Source organism: Camelus ferus, chromosome 1, assembly GCF_009834535.1.
Source record: "Camelus ferus isolate YT-003-E chromosome 1, BCGSAC_Cfer_1.0, whole genome shotgun sequence".
NCBI classification, from domain to species: Eukaryota; Metazoa; Chordata; class Mammalia; order Artiodactyla; family Camelidae; genus Camelus; species Camelus ferus.
This window is the reverse complement of record NC_045696.1, coordinates 60,927,218-60,943,262: the sequence shown is the minus strand read 5'-3', so window position 1 is coordinate 60,943,262 and position 16,045 is coordinate 60,927,218. Positions and strand designations below refer to the sequence as shown.

At 34.2% G+C, this 16,045-nt stretch overlaps 1 protein-coding gene and 1 pseudogene across 9 annotated transcripts in view; one reads left to right on the top strand and one right to left on the bottom strand.

Moving 5' to 3' along the window:
* Positions 1–16,045, top strand: part of LRCH3 (leucine rich repeats and calponin homology domain containing 3) — a 109,819-nt gene that overhangs the window by 24,910 nt on the left and 68,864 nt on the right. The gene's annotated exons all lie outside the window — the stretch shown is intronic.
* LOC102507878 lies at positions 5,011–5,585 on the bottom strand (annotated as a pseudogene).

Here is a 16,045-nt window from a genome sequence, read left to right as displayed (position 1 = left end):
TTTCTACCCCTCCATCAGCTTGGCAGTGGTCAAAGCCCTGACTCTACTAGTCCTCTGACATCATACCAGCAGGAAGGTGGAGAGTAACAACTGGTGGTTAGAGGTGGAAGTCCAGGTTCTCCAGACTGTCTCCACTGATTCTACATGGTGGGGAGTGGGACCACATTACCTTCCAGTAGGCATGAAAGCCCTGGCTTTCCACTTGTCATTCTTTGACACCATATCAATGGGGAGCCATAGGAGCCACTGAAATGCCAAATTACAGTCCTGTAAGGATGGAAGTTTAGGCTCCTCACTTAGCCTTTGCTGACATGGGTTGGATGAGGCCACATTTGTTTCTGAGGTGTTTGACTGGAGTAGAGAAGTTATTGTCTGAAAGTTTTCTGTCTTGTTAAGTTGCCCCTTTCCTGGTCTTTTGGCTAGAGAAAGCAGGCTTTTATTGGTTTGTTTCTTTTGTTTTTGTCTCTGTCCATTGGTGTTTCTGGATTGCCAACTCGGAGACGTCAGTTCCAAGTCTAGGATACATGAAGCAAAAGGAAAACCCGAGGAACTGATCACCTTGTCCTTCCTTGGATCCTAAAGTCCTTAGTTGTCTTCTTTTAACTCTTTAGAGTCTTCTTATCTTTGTTTTAGATGTGATGGCCAGGGTTTTCAGTTTAGAAGTAGGGAAAAGTACCTCTGTTACATCTTCCGGAAGCAGAAGTCACTAATTGATATTTAAAATCATATGAACTTAATACCTTTCATAAAAATTTAAAGTTAAAAACGATTTAAAAAAGAAAATCCATATATGCTTTCTCATATATTCTTATTTTTGACCTCTTTGGGTCACATAATTTTATTAATAGCTAAAATAAAATGATTTTTGTTGTATTTTCTATCAACAAAATTTCATATCAATGGCATAGTGGTTGAAATCATAAAGGAAATACCTAAATGTAGAGTGTTTTTTAGATTTAATATTTAAAAATTTTAGAGCAAATTTAAAGAGGAGGTTTTAAAAGTGTAACAAACTTTTATCAGTCATCACAGTATCTTCATTTAATAAGCAATAGTGTATGGTTCTTTCTTCTTGGTATTTTTTAGTCTGGGTAGTACTCTAAACGGTATTATTGTGGTTTGTTAAACAGTTATTAAATCATATTTTAAATTACTAGTTTTATATAATTCTTTAGGGACTTGACCTTCCTTAACAGTTGTACTTTTTATTTCTTACTGAATTATTCATCTCAAATGTGTGTTTTATATTTTTTTAATAATTCATATTTACCATTTCTTTATATGTTAAAGGACATTATTTCTATAATATTCTCCTAAAGCTTATATAGCTTAGTGTTAAAAACCTGTTATACAGAATATCTGTCATTATCTCAGGCCCTTTTAACATTCACAGCAGTGACTGTTCTCATAGAAAGTTATAGTAGTGTATATATATGGGTATTACATAATGGGCTTTATTTGGTAAGGATGATGTCATTGCGTGGGATGGCCTGAAGGAGTTATTAGAAGAACATAAGACTTTTGATTACTAGCATTTTTTAATAAATGCCATAGAGTTGAAAACATTAATTTGTGTTTGGACGGGAATGAACCTAGGTTTTCCTGGCTTAGCTTTAGAAATTTAAAGAAGTAAGTTCTACTGTCTTAATTACATAGCTGAACAGAATGAAATATTAAACACTTTTTTTTCCCTTGGGAAAGAGAAATGGAGTTAGGGAGAAAAGAACTAATAAACAACCAACATTCTTTGTTACATAGTTGTAAAACTAACTTTTTGAGATTTGGCATTACAGAATGCTTTGAACTTTTGTTTCTGTAATTTCTGTATCATTTAGTTTATTGCTAAGGTGTAAGATATGGTTACTAGAAAAGTCTATAATTTTAGAGAAAGATTTTTAAGGTACATATCACGAAAAAAGAGGCAGATTACATTTATTTTCTACTTTGAGTACTGTACAGTTGGATTTTTTTTATCATGGTAAAATATTTGTAACATAAAATTTACCACTTTAATCATTTTAAAGTGCCCTTCTCAGTAGTTTTGAGTACATTTACATTGTTGTGCAGCCATCACCACTATATCCATCTCCAAAACTTTTTCATCATCCCAAACTGAAACTATATCTATTAAACAACAATTCACCAATACCTCTTCCTTCTATCCCTGGTAACCATTCTACTTTCTGTCTCTATTGTAGGTACCTCATTAGGTGGAATCATACAGTATTTGTGTCTTGTTTGTTTCACTTAGGACAATGTTTTTAAGGTTCATCCATGCTGTAGCATGTATCAGAATTTCTAATTACTTTTTAGGGCTGAATATTACTTTATTGTATGCATATACTACATTTTGTTTATCCATTCATCTGTTAATGGACATTTGGGTTGTTTCCACCTTTTGTCTAGTATGAACAATGTAGCCATAGTACTGGTAAACAAATGCCTGTTTGAGTCCTTGCTTTCAGTTCTTTTGGGTATATATTCAGAAGTGTAATTGCTGGATCATAAACATAACTTCATGTTTAATTTTTGAAAAACTACTCTTATGTTTTCTACAGCAGTTGTACCATTTTGCATTCTCACCAGCAATGCACAGGGGTTCCAGTTATTCTGTATCCTCACCAACTCTTGTTATTTTCTGGCTTTTGTTTTTAATGAAGGCCATCCTGCTTTATATGAAGTGATATCTCATTGTGGTTTTGATTTGCATTTCCTTAATGATTAGCGATGTTGAGTGTTTTTCATGTGCTTTTTGACTATTTGTGTGCGTTTTGCAGCTTGGTTTTTTGGGAGGAGAGGGTGGTAATTAGGTTGATTTATTTATTTTTTAATGGAGGTACCAGGGATTGAACCCAGGATCTCATGCATGCTAAGCAGGCACTCTGCCATTGAGCTATACCCTCCTCCTTCTTTGGAAAACTGTCTATTCAAGTTCTTTGCCCATTTTTTAATAGAGTTGTTTATTTTCTTGTTGAATTTTAGGAATTTATATATATATATATATATATATATATATATATATATATATATATATATGTGTGTGTGTGTGTATATATATGATATAAATTGATTTACCCATTTTATTTATAATTCATGTTGCAGACGGTTGGTGGTGGTGTGGGTATAATCTGGCTTGGTCTGTATGTCTCCTACATTTCCTCTGCTGCTGCTAAGGATCTTTTCTTGTGATTCCCTTCATGAAGCCCACATTTTAAAAATTAATTAATTACCGACCAAGTAAACTTAGTTTATTCAGAAATAATTTTCCAATTTTTAATTTAAAAACAACTAACACTGAGTTGATCAGCATGAAATATCCAGTGTTGGCACACTGAATTAACTTAATTCTAGCAAATAAACTTGACCTTTTAATAAGTCAGGTATTGTGTTAGATGCTAAAGACACAAAGCTCTTGGTCTCAAGGAACTTAAAATCTAATGAAGAGTTACCATGTGATAATTGCTACACTAAAGTAAGAGAAACACAGCCAAGGAATCATTTGAGTGCCTAGACCATTCAAGGAAGTATAATGAGATTATGCTTGAGATGGCTCTTAAAGGAGAAACAGGAGTTTCCCAGGGCATCAAGACTGCGTGGAGCCACAGAGTTTAGTGTTACTTCCTTTGAGAGGGTCCTCAAGGTTAAAAATCACTGGTATATATGACTCTGAAAAGCTGGGAGGGAAGGAAAGCCAGCCCCTGTGAATGAGAGAGAGAAATTAAGAACATTGTGAGCTGAGCAAACGCCCTGAAAAATGTCTTAATATATATATATACACACACATACATATGTTTATGATAGTAAGCATTCCACAATGGCTAAAAAATCTATTTTTTAAATGAGAGATTTGGTCCCTTTTCCCTTTGTGCTTTAGGTAACCTGCTCATGCATAAGAGCTAGAAATATTCAGAATATATAGAATCAGAGAAGTTCAAGTTGACCTATTGTGATGTAGAAAACTTAAGTTTAAATCCAGAATATTTGTATTAATTGGTTCGACTGAATTTAAATTATTTTGGGCATGATTCAAATAGGTGGTTCCTTTGAACAGAAATGTCACTGCATTATTTCTTCTGATAGCTCACATGAGAATAGAGAGAAGAATAGAGGGGCAGAAGAAAGTATGAATTAGATCTGGTGGGTCGAAGGAAATTATCTCAGGTACCTTATAAAAGTCAGACACTGGTCTAAGAAAAAAGAAGTGGGCTTCCCACAACGCTGGAAAGAATCAAGAATGGTGGTTGCAACAACAGTGTGACTGAAAGAAGGGGCAAAATTGAGCAGACTTCTTTAAGAGCAAAGAGGGAATTTGTTGAACTAAATATTGAATCACTTCTTAGATATTTATAGTTATTTTCTTGTAAGAGATTTAACTTATGAAATTATATTATTAACAAGTTTTTGTATTATAAAGAGTTAAGGTTTTTCCTTTTGCCAACTTAAGAGAAGTGAGCAATATCATGTTATATTCTGTATATCATGATTATTATATTCTTTTTCTGGACCTTGTGACCTTCACAGTCTCAAAGAGAAATTGAAAGTTAGAAAATTAGCTGAGAGAAAAATGCCACGTCAATTAAATAAATGTTTCCAAAGAACTTTTTTTCAGGTGTCAGAAGCCACGTTACTGTTGTCTTTGGGCTCTGGGTTTGTCCCATGAAAGTAGGACTCAACTACTCCTAATTCATAAAATCATTAAGTTATTAAATAGTTAAAGAGAAAGAAAGACGTAGGAAAAAGTACCTCTTAGCAGGCTTCCTGCCTGCAGAAAAAGTAAAATAATTGAAAAAATCTCACTGAAAGTGCTAGAAAGGGAGATTCTGAAATGCTTTAGAGATTAAGATGGTAATAAATGGTAGAGCTGGGACTAAAACCTGGCTCTATCATTTGTCTCATTTAAGATAATAGTTTTTCTGTAAATTGCATTGTTTGAGGGTATGGTTTTGAAGACTCTTTATTGGCAAGGTTATAATCAGCCACATTTCAAGATGAGAGAAAATACTGTGAGAATTGAATCACAGGGTTTTGGTTGTTTTTTTTTTTTTGCCTTTTTTGTTCATAGTCCAGCTCTTTTATTTTCTTTACACCATCATGCCATGAATTCATAGGGAATGGGTTCCAACAGTTCGGGTTCCAACAGTTCAGGTTCCTTTGCATTGGTTCTCATGAAGTGTGCTTCTCTGGGTGAAGCAGGCTGGTGGTTCAGCTGAACCCACGTACCTTTCTCTTTGGCTTCCTTTTTCTGATCACTTTCCTTCACTCATTTCAGGGAGCTATCTCAGCTCTTAGAGTGCTTAATATACTCAATGCATATTAATTCTCCTGGCAAGAATCTTGCCCTTCATTGTTTACAATAATGCCAACAGCATGCTTGGTAACACTGTAGACTCTTACAGTTTTGCGGTGGCAACATTTGTGGGGCATTCCTTTTTGAACAGTACCTAGTCCCTTGATGTCTACAATATCATCTTTCTTACAGATTCGCATGTATGTGACCAAAGGAAGAACTCCATGTTTTCTAAAAGGCCTAGAGAACATGTAGCGGGTGCCTCTCCTCTTCCCTTTATGTTGGTCATTTTGTCAAATTATTTATCTAGAAATTCACCTATAGGCTTTTAGAGTTGAATTCTTCACTTTGTTTCCCAAAATGTCAAAACAATAGTTTTGATTGTTTTAGATCATCCAAGGGCAGAACTACCACTCCTGGAAGATGGTGGTTCCGGCCAAAAGGATCAGTTTTAAGGATGGTATTTATAAACTCAGAAATTGAGCTTGTTTTCCAGTGTTATATGAAACCAAAATCCATTCGAGGCAGAAGTTCATGTTCTTTTCTTTGTGAGCAAAGATGGTCTTTTAAGCTAGTTAACGTATTTTGCTTTCTCTGCGGTATTGGAAAAGGAAAAATGTAGTGTATTGAATGATACCAAAAAATAAGTAAGGGGAGAAAAATTAAATGGGAAGTTACAGGAAAATAAATATGTACGTGTATGTAAATACATATACCCCTTTTCTCATCTTTAAAATTAATATTTAGTGATCTTTGTTGTCACATATTTTGTAACTTCAGCTAACATGTTTCACTACAGATAGCCACGTGTATTTATGGTGAGTTAAATCCATTAGATGCTCTTCTGTCATGTTACTGCAGTTCCGTTAATTGTTCTGCTAGAGCAGAATTAGGTTGCTTTTTTCTCCAGACTTCAATAGCATTTTTTTTTCACTGCCTTTCAGTCTCCATGAACAGGCTCATGGAGGCCCCTTAGGGCCACTGTCTGCTTTCTTGTTTTAAGCCAATGTCAGATGTTTTAGGTCTTTGTTACTGCAGCGCTCCACTTCCAGATACCAATTTCTGTTTTGTTTTTTATTGCTGTGTCTCAGACGACTACAAAGCTTAGTGTCTTACAGAAAAACCAATAGTCATTAATTCTGAAACTTCTCTTGAGATTGGTGTCTTTCCCTTTTTGCCCCCTTTCCACAAATCTAACTTGCCACAGAAGTTTCTGTTACACAGGGGTGAAAAGTAGCTGATTTAGAACTAGGGCACAGAAGTTGCAAGATAATTCTGGAACATCTTTTGCCGGAATATGAGGAAATGCTAAAAGAAAGTGAAGATGGCATATCAAAAAGATATAGGATCTAGCTTAAGGGGGCATTTTCATAATCAAGTCTGAGTCTTAATGAATTATAACATTGAATAAAATGAAAACCCATGAGTCCACATAGCAAACAGGTCAATATATCATGCACATCTATTTTTTTTAATAGGAAGGCAAATATCATCAATTAAAAACATTTTATATACTTCAGAATGGAAAAAAGTCGTGATGACATTTTTTGTACACTTAAACCACTCTTTTTATGACTGTAATCTATTTCAGCTTTTTAAAAAATTATAAAATATTTATCTGTAAAACTATAGATACACATAATAGTTTTTCCCTTGAGGTGAATTTGATTCATTTTATCTAAATACATACTTTTTTGGAAATAAATTATTTTCAATATAGATTGTGTAGTATTTCTTTTTTCCCCACACACACAATAAACTGGTACATATTTTAGATACAAAATCGAGTAAATTAATAACAGCTAATTATATCATCTTGTGCAAGTTAATTGTCTTATGCCTCATTCTTTTTTTTTTTTCTTTTTTATTGAAGTATAGTTGATTTACAGTGTTTCAGGTATATGGCAAAGTGATTACATATATATACAAAGTTATACATATATATTCTTTTTCAGATTCTTTTTCGTTATAGGTTATTATAAGATATTGAATATAGTTCCCTGTGCTATACAGTAGGTCTTTGTTGTTTTTCTGTTTTATATATAGTAGTGTGTATCTGTTAATCTCAAAGTTCTAATTTATCCCTCCTTCCCCACCTTTCCCCTTTGATAACCAACAGTTTGTTTTCTATGTCTGTGAGTTTATTTCTGCTTTGTAAATAAGTTCATTTGTAGCATTTTTTTTAGATTCCATGTATCACTGATATCATATGATATTTGTCTTTCTCTGTCTAACTGCTTTCATTTGAATGATAATCTCCAGGTCCATTCATGTTGCTGCACATGGCATTATTTCATCCTTTTTGTGGCTGAGTAATATTCCATTGTATATAGATTATGTAGTATTTCTTTTTTTTTTAATAGACTTTATTCTTTTAGAGCAGTTTCAGGTTCACAGCAGAACTGAGCAGAAAATATAAAGAGTTTGCATATAGCCCTCCCAACTTACACATATATACTCCTCTGCCCTCAATATCCCTCATCACTATGGCATATTTGGTACAATCGATGAATCAACATGGGCACATTATTATCAACCAAAGTCCATAGTTTACATTAGGGTTCACTCTTGATGTTGTACATTCTATGGGTTTTGAGAAATGCATAATGACATGTAGCCACCACTGTAGTATCATACAGAATAATTTCATTGCCCTAAAAATCCCTTGTGCTCCATCTATTCATTCCTCCCTCCCTCTCTCTCCCCAAAACCCTGGAAACCACGATCTTTTTGTTGTTTCTGTAGCTGTGCCTTTTCCAGAATGTCATTTGGTTGGAATTGTACAGTTTGTAGCCTTTACAGACTGGCTTCTTTCATTTAGTAATATGTCTTTTAAGTTTCTTCCATGTCTTTCATGGCTTGATAGGTCGATTTTTTTTTACTGAAAAATGTATTTTTAAATTTACATATATGTACTGTTCATTGTTTCTAAGAATGTATAGAGCTTTAGCTTTTTAAATTTACATAGTTATCAAAGGAATAAAACCAACTACAAAATAAGAATTAATTCCAAAAGATACATATACCCTGCTATTAACAGCAACATTATTTATAATTGCCAAGATAAGGAAGCATCCTAAGTGTACATCAATAGTTGAATAGATAATGAAGATGCAGCATATATAAATATATGTAATGGAATACAACTCACCCAGAAAAAGAAGGATATTTTGCCATTTGCAGCCATTCATTCACTTTTTTTTTTTCACTTCAAAAACCGGAATTTATAACTGGCAGAGACATTTCCATTACATCAAAAACAACAAAATACCTAGAAATAAACTTAACCAAGGAGGTTACCTATACTCTGAAAACCAAAATGACACAAAGAAATGGAAAGATTTCTTGCACTGTTGGATTGGAAGAATCGGCACTATCAAAATGGCCACACTACCCAAAGCAATCCACAGATCCAATGCAACCCCCATCAAAATACTCATGACATTCCTCACAGAGCTAGAACAAACAATTCCAAAATTTGTAAGGAACCACAAAAGACCCTGAACAGCCAAAGCAATCTTTTGTAGGTCTCTCTTTTTTTCTTTTTCTCTCTTCTTTTTATTCTCTTTTCTTACGGTTTTATGACTAGAGAAGTTACTTTAACATTTGTTGTAAAGCTGGTTTGGTGGTGCTGAAATCTTTTAGCTTTTGTTTATCTGTGAAGCTTTTGATTTCTCCATCAAATCTGAATGAGAGCCTTGCTGGATAGTGTATTCTTGCTTGTTAAGTTTTCCCCTTTCATCACTTTAAATGTATCTTGCCACTCCCTTCTGGCCTGTAGAGTTTCTGCTGAAAAATCAGCTGATAACCTTATGGGAGTTCCCTTGTATGTTATTCGTTGCTTTTCTCTTGCTAATTTTAATATTTTCTCCTTATCCTTAATTGTTGGCAATTTGATGACTAGGTGCCTTCGTGTCTTCCTCTTTGGGTTGATTCTGTGTAGTACTCTCTGCACTTCCTGGACTTGGGTGACTGTTTCCTTTCCCAAGTTGGGGAAGTTTTCAGTTATTATCTCTCCAAAAATTTTCTCAGGTTCTTTCTCTCTCTTCTCTTTCTGGGACCCCTGTAATGCAAATATTAGTGTGTTTCATGTTTTCCCAGAGTTTTCTTGAATTATCCTCATTTCTTTTAATTCTTTTTTATTTTTTATGTTCTGAAGTAGTGATTTCCACTAAACTGTCTTCTAGCTCACTGATCCGTTCTTCTGCCTCTTGGTTCCTTCAAGTGTTTTGTTCATTTCAGTGATTTTATTCTTCAACCCTGGGTATTCTTTATATTTTCCAACTCTTTGCTAAAAACTTCACTCTGTGCATCTATACTCCTCTTGAGTTCTCTGAACATCTTGGTCATCATTACTTTAAACTCTTTCTCAGATAAGTTGCCTATCTCCTCATCACTTATTTCTTCTTCTGGGATTTTATCTTATGCTTTGGCCTGGGAGATATTCCTTTGCTGCCTCATATTTTCTATCTTTCTATGTGTTTGTGGATTCCTTCCATAGGCTTTGGGATTGTTGTTTTCTTGTTTCTAGTATCTGCCCCTGGTGGATGAGGCTGGACTAGAGGCTTATGCAGGTTTCCTGGCAGGAGGAGCCAGTGCCTGCCCACTGCTGGGAGAAGCTTGGCCCTGGACCTCTGGTGGGTAGGGCTGTGTCTAGAGGCCTTTGTGGCTTAGGAAGTCTGCTAATGGGTGTGGCTGTGTTCCCACCCTGTATGTTGTTTGGCCTGAGGCTTCCCTACAGGCTGTTGGGTGGGACTAGATCTTGGTGCTAATGATCCAATCAAGGTATCAGCCTCCAGGAAAGCTCGTGTAGATTAACACTCGCGGAATTTCTGCCACCAGCTTTTATGTCCCTTGAGTGAGCTGCAGCCGCCCCCCATGTCCCCAGAAGACCCTCCAAATCCAGCAGGCGGGTCTGGCCCATGTTCCTATGAAATCACTGCCTCTGCCCTTGGACCTGGTGCTCATGAGTTTGCATTTATGCTTCCCAAGCGAATGGAGTCTCTGTTTCCCCCAGTCCTGGGAGGCTCTCAGAGCCAAGCATCCTGGGGTCTCCTTCTCTTCCCAATGCCAGAACCCAAGCTGGGGAGCCTGACATGGGGCTTAGAGCTCTCACTTCTGTGGGAGGGCCTCTGTGACTTAACAAATCTTCATCTGTGAGTCGCCCACCCAAGGGGTATGGGGCCCAATTATATCTTGAGCAGGCCCCTTCTGCCGTCTTGCTGTGGTTCCCTCTGTGTTTCCAGTCGGAGAAGATCTTTTTTGCTAGGTTCCAGTCTTTTTTCAATGGTTGTTTAGCATTCAGTTGTGGTTTTGTTTTAGTCGCCAGGAGAGGCAAGCTTGTGGTCCTACCATCTTGACCAGAAAATCTATATGTCATGTAGTATTTCTTAAAAACAAAAAAATTGTTTAAAGTGCTTTGGTCCTTTTTCAAGTATGTTAATTATGTTATAGTCTTACTATAGATGATGTTCTATAGGTGGAGGACAGGATTTGTACTCATTTTACTTTTGGCAGGGGGAGGGAGGTAATTAGGTTCATTTATTTATTTTTAGAGGAGGTACTGGGGATTGAACCCAGGACCTGCATGCTAAGCATGCAGTCTACCACTTGAGCTGTACCCTCCCCCCATACTTGTTTCTGATTCCACAGTTTTTGTTTCTTTCATTTATTTACTTTTTTTTAAAAACAAATACTTTATTGAACACCTACTTTGTGCTATGTACTATGGCACTAATAAGTGCCAAGTATAGAGTTGAACAAAACACTCACCACGTTCCTAAGATACTCATTAAATATTTGCTTTGTGACTCTAACGTGCTCATTCTTGTACAACACCCCTCCTTCAATTAATATTGAAGATTCTTTTTTTACCATCTCTTAGGCTTTTTTCTTTAACATATCATTTTTAAACTTACAGTGTATTTGAGGTAAGTTTAACTTTGAAGTTAATTTCTTGGTGAATAAGGTAAATAATCACATATGATTGCAAACAAAATGTCTTAAAACTTTTTTCATTGAAATACTTCTTTTAGTTAATTGAAACTTCCATAATATATTTCTTAGCCAAAATTTTTTTCTCATTTTTTTATCACTCCAAAATAGGCATTTTCTGCTTTGCTCAACTGAATGATACATCCAAGGGCTGTGCCAAAGAGTGGTATAGTTGTTAGCTCATATTACTAGCATTAGAAGAAAAGATACTCGCTGGTGCAAGACCAAGGCCACATTCAGGGAATGATACATAGAAGTAACTTAATAGCTTAATTGCAAAGTTGTATATTATCCAGTTTGTGGCTTTTTACAATACTTGGCAAATCTCAGTTGAGCTCAAAGTCTGGAAAACAACCTACAACTGACAACAGAGATGGAAATTTAGGAGGCTTATGTGAAAATAACTAGTCTTATCTAAATGTGTGAAGTCAAAAGCTTACTCTCGTGACATAAAGATTCCGTAACCTCTCTGCTTATTTAACCCCGCTGAAAGATAAAGAAACTGTTTTAAACATTTTAATGTGAATCTTTAAATAAATGTTTTCTACCTTTTTTGCCTTTTCAAAGTAGAAGTAATACTGCTTCTTTGCCTTTTAAAACTAGAAGTATTAATAAAGCAGTATTACTTCTTTTTGGTGACCAAAAGTCATAAGTTATTGTACTCTGCTTTATTTTATTGCATAGTATACAATACCCTATAATTTAGCAGGGGTGGGGGGTTATTTTTGTTTTTGCTGTATTGCTGTCAACCTATGAAGCTGGCTTTGTGTGTGTGTATACCTCTTTGCATTTTACAATTTATCAAGTAATTTTTTCATGCATTATTTGATTTGATTCTTAGAATAATCCTAGGAATTAGTGACAGAGAAAATGAAGAGAAATGGATGGGCTCAAGATATATTTGGACCAAGAAACTGACAGTGTTTGTTGATAGGATTAGATTGAGAAAAAAAGAAAGTCTGACTTAAACAACTGTGTGGACAAATCATCATGTATTGTGATAGGAAATAGTGGAAAGGAATATATTTGTGAATATATAACATTTTAATGGCATTGTTGTGCAAAGTTAGTCCTCAAAAGCTCAGAAGTCTTTTTTTCCCCTCTATAGAAAAACATGAGGTAATTTTAAAACATTCAGTTTGCATATATACTCAGGACACTGCCTATAAGTGAGAATTTCCCACATCAATTTAGTTACCAAGTCAAATGTTGCTGAATTTTATATCAGTCTTTATTTCCTTAGTTTGAACTTTAATAATGAATAAAATTGGAAGTATCAGTTAGTGGTCTAGCCAAACCCTTTGCTATTTTGGCCACAATTGACCTTTTAATAGTAAGAAAGAAGGAAAGAACATAGATATTCAAAGGACAGTAAACTACATCTGTCACAAATAATATGACCTTTTTAAAAATCCAAATATATTGGGTAATTATGTTAAATAGAGGGCATTTCAGTTAAAAGATAAAGATTGTCAGACAATTAGAACAAAATTTACCTTTGTGCTATTTATAAGAAACACATTTAAAACATAATGATTCAGAAAATTAGAAATAAAAGAAAAGGAAAAGTTACTCTGTGGAAGTATTGACTGTTAGTTTCCTATGCTGTGTAACAAATTATCACAAACTTAGCAGCTTAAGAAACTTCCTGGTTTCTTTGGATCAGGATTCTATGCACAGCTTAGCCTAGTCTGCTGCAAGGCTTCAGTCAAGGTGTTGATCAAGGCTGAGTTCTTCTGTAGAGACTTGACTGGGGAAGGATCTGCTTCCAAGCTCTCTCAGGTTGTTGGCAGAATTTATTTCTTCGCAGCTATAGAATTTACAGCAGCTTACTTCTTCAAAGCTAGCAACAGAGATAGATCATATGGAAGTCATAACCAAAGGAGTGACATCATATCACCTTTGCATTATTCTGATGGTTAGGAGCAAGTCTATACAAGGATGTGAGCAGGATCATGGAAGTCACACTAGAGTGAGTCCACCAAACCAACCAAAACAGGAGACTTCAAAGCAAGCAACAGTGTTAGTAATATAAGAGGTAACCTAAGAATTATAAAAAGTTTGATTTATTAGGAAGATAATAATTTAAAACTTTGTAGGTATCTAGTAACAAAACTCCAAAATACATAAGGAAATGGTTAAAGGATTACAGAGAGAAATAAATGAGATAGCAACAATAATGGAAGACTGTAATATACCCCTCTCTCAGCAGTTGATAGGAAAAAGCTGGCCAAAAAAAAAAAAAAATCCGTTAAGGATGAGCCTTGAACAATGAAGTGAAACAAATGTGACCTAATAGACATAACAGAACATTATGCCAATGTAGAATACACATTCTTTTTAGACTCATGTAGAATATGTATGAGAATAGACCATATGTGGACCATTAAGGAAATCTAAACAAATATCAAAGAATTAAAATCACATAAAACATGTTCTTTTACCATAGTACTGTTGTTAATCAATGTTAAGAAATCATTAACGAATAAGGTAATAAGAATATCCTGATATGTTCAGAAATTAAGAAATTCATTTCTAACAGAATGGGACAATTGAAATCATAATGGAAATTAGAAAATATTTTCTAATAAAATATTCTGATAAAATATATTTAAGGACTCGTGAGATATAGCTACAGCAGCATTGTACAGATGGAATTTTATAGCTTTAAATACATATATTTAGAAAGAAAGAAGTCTGAAAATTAATGGGCTAAGCATCTCAATAAATTAGGAAAAGAATAATACCACCTCTCCCCCCAATAGAAGGAAAATGATAAAGATAAGAACAGAAACTAACAAAATAGAAACTATACAGTAATGAATAGGGTTAGCGAAGCCAGATACTTTGAAAACACTAATGTTATTTTCAGTCCTTTGATGAGATTGATCAAGAGAGAAAGAAGGTACAAAAAACAAAGTCAGAAATGAAAATATAGAGAGATCCCCACAGATGCTGTAAACATTTAAAAAAAATTAAAGAAGCTATTATGAACAACTTTACAGTAATAAAATTGAAAATTCTGATAAAAATAGCAAACTCCTAGACTATAATAAAACTGGTTCAAGAAGATATATATAAGGAAGGGTATAGCCCAGTGGTACAGGGCATGCTTAACATGCATAAGGTCCTGGGTTCAATCCCCAGTACCTCCATTAAAATAAATAAGTAAATAAATAAACCTAATTACCCCCCTGGACAAAAAATAAATTAATTAATAATATTTTTTAAAGAAGATACATATAAAACCTAAATAGTCTTATCAATATTAAGGAAATTCAATCAGTAGTGAAAAATCTTCCTTCAAGGAAAACTCCAGGCCCAGATGGCATCACTAGTGAAGTTATTAGATATCTATATAAATCCTTTCAGTCAATAGAAGAGGGAATGCCCCCAAACTAAATATTATGAGACTAGTACAACCTTGGTATCAAACCCTGACAAATTTAGTATGAGAAAAGAAAATGGTCCAAACTCATTCATGATTATATATACAAAAATCTTGAAACAAATATTAATGAACTGAATCTAGCTAATATAAAGAATAATATATCATGGCTAAATTTAGTTTATGTCAGGAATACAAGATTTAACTTTAGAAAATAAGAATATGAAAATGAATATATGTATATTCATGTATGACTGAAGCATTGTGCTGTACACTAAAATTGACACAACATTGTAAACTGATTATACTTCTATTAAAAAAAGGAAAAAAAGAAATTTAATATCTAATAAAATAAAGTTTTAATGAGGACAAAAGTTAATTCTATACTAATGAAATGAAAGAATAGTGGAATAAAGAGTAAAATTAATTCCATATCAGTATAATAAAATTAAAAAATCCTGTAATCATCTCAATAGATGGAGAAAAAGAGATTGATTAAATTCAGTATTTGTTACTGATAAAAGCTCATAGCAAACTAGAACTAGAAAGAATTTCCTTAATATTTAAAGGATATCTATAGAAAACCTTTGATATTAGGAACAATTACTGTTTTTATTCAACATTGTGCTATGGGTCCTAGCCAGCACTGTAAGAGAGAAAAATAAATAAATATATAGCAGAAAGGAAGAAATAAACCTTCACTGTTCACAGAACTATGTAATATTGGATCTAGAGCTATCCAGAAGGATCTACAGATAAATTTTGTAAACTGATAAAAAGATTCACCAAAGATGCCAGGTACAAAGTCAGTATATTAAAATCAGTTTTAGTTCTGTGAGTAACTAATGGTTAAATATCTATCATGTATAAAATAATAAAGACCTGGGAATAAATCAAGTAAATACGGTCTTTTTTCCCAAAGTGATATTTGATTCAGTGCAATCTCAGTAAAAATTCAAACAAGTGTTTTATGATATATAACAAGCTCATTCTGAAACTTACAAAGAAATGCAAAAGGCCTGGAACGCCAAGACACCTTGAAGAACTTCAAAGAGGAAGGGATCCCTCTTCTACTAGTAGTAATGTAGGAGTACAACACTCTGGTAGTTTTCAAGAATTATTATTATTTATTTATTGAAGTGTAGTCAGTTTGCAATGTCAAGAATTATTATAAAGCTATAGTAATTAAGATTGTGTAATATTGACTTAAGGACAGACAAGTAGTGCAATGGATTAAATTAGAGAGCTCCCAAACAGGCTGTGATATATGACAGAGATGTTATAGGGAAATAGTTGGGGTAAGGGGAAGATGGTCTTTTCAATAACTGTCACAGGATTAATAGGGTATCCCTGTAGGAAGAAATGAAATTGGTCTC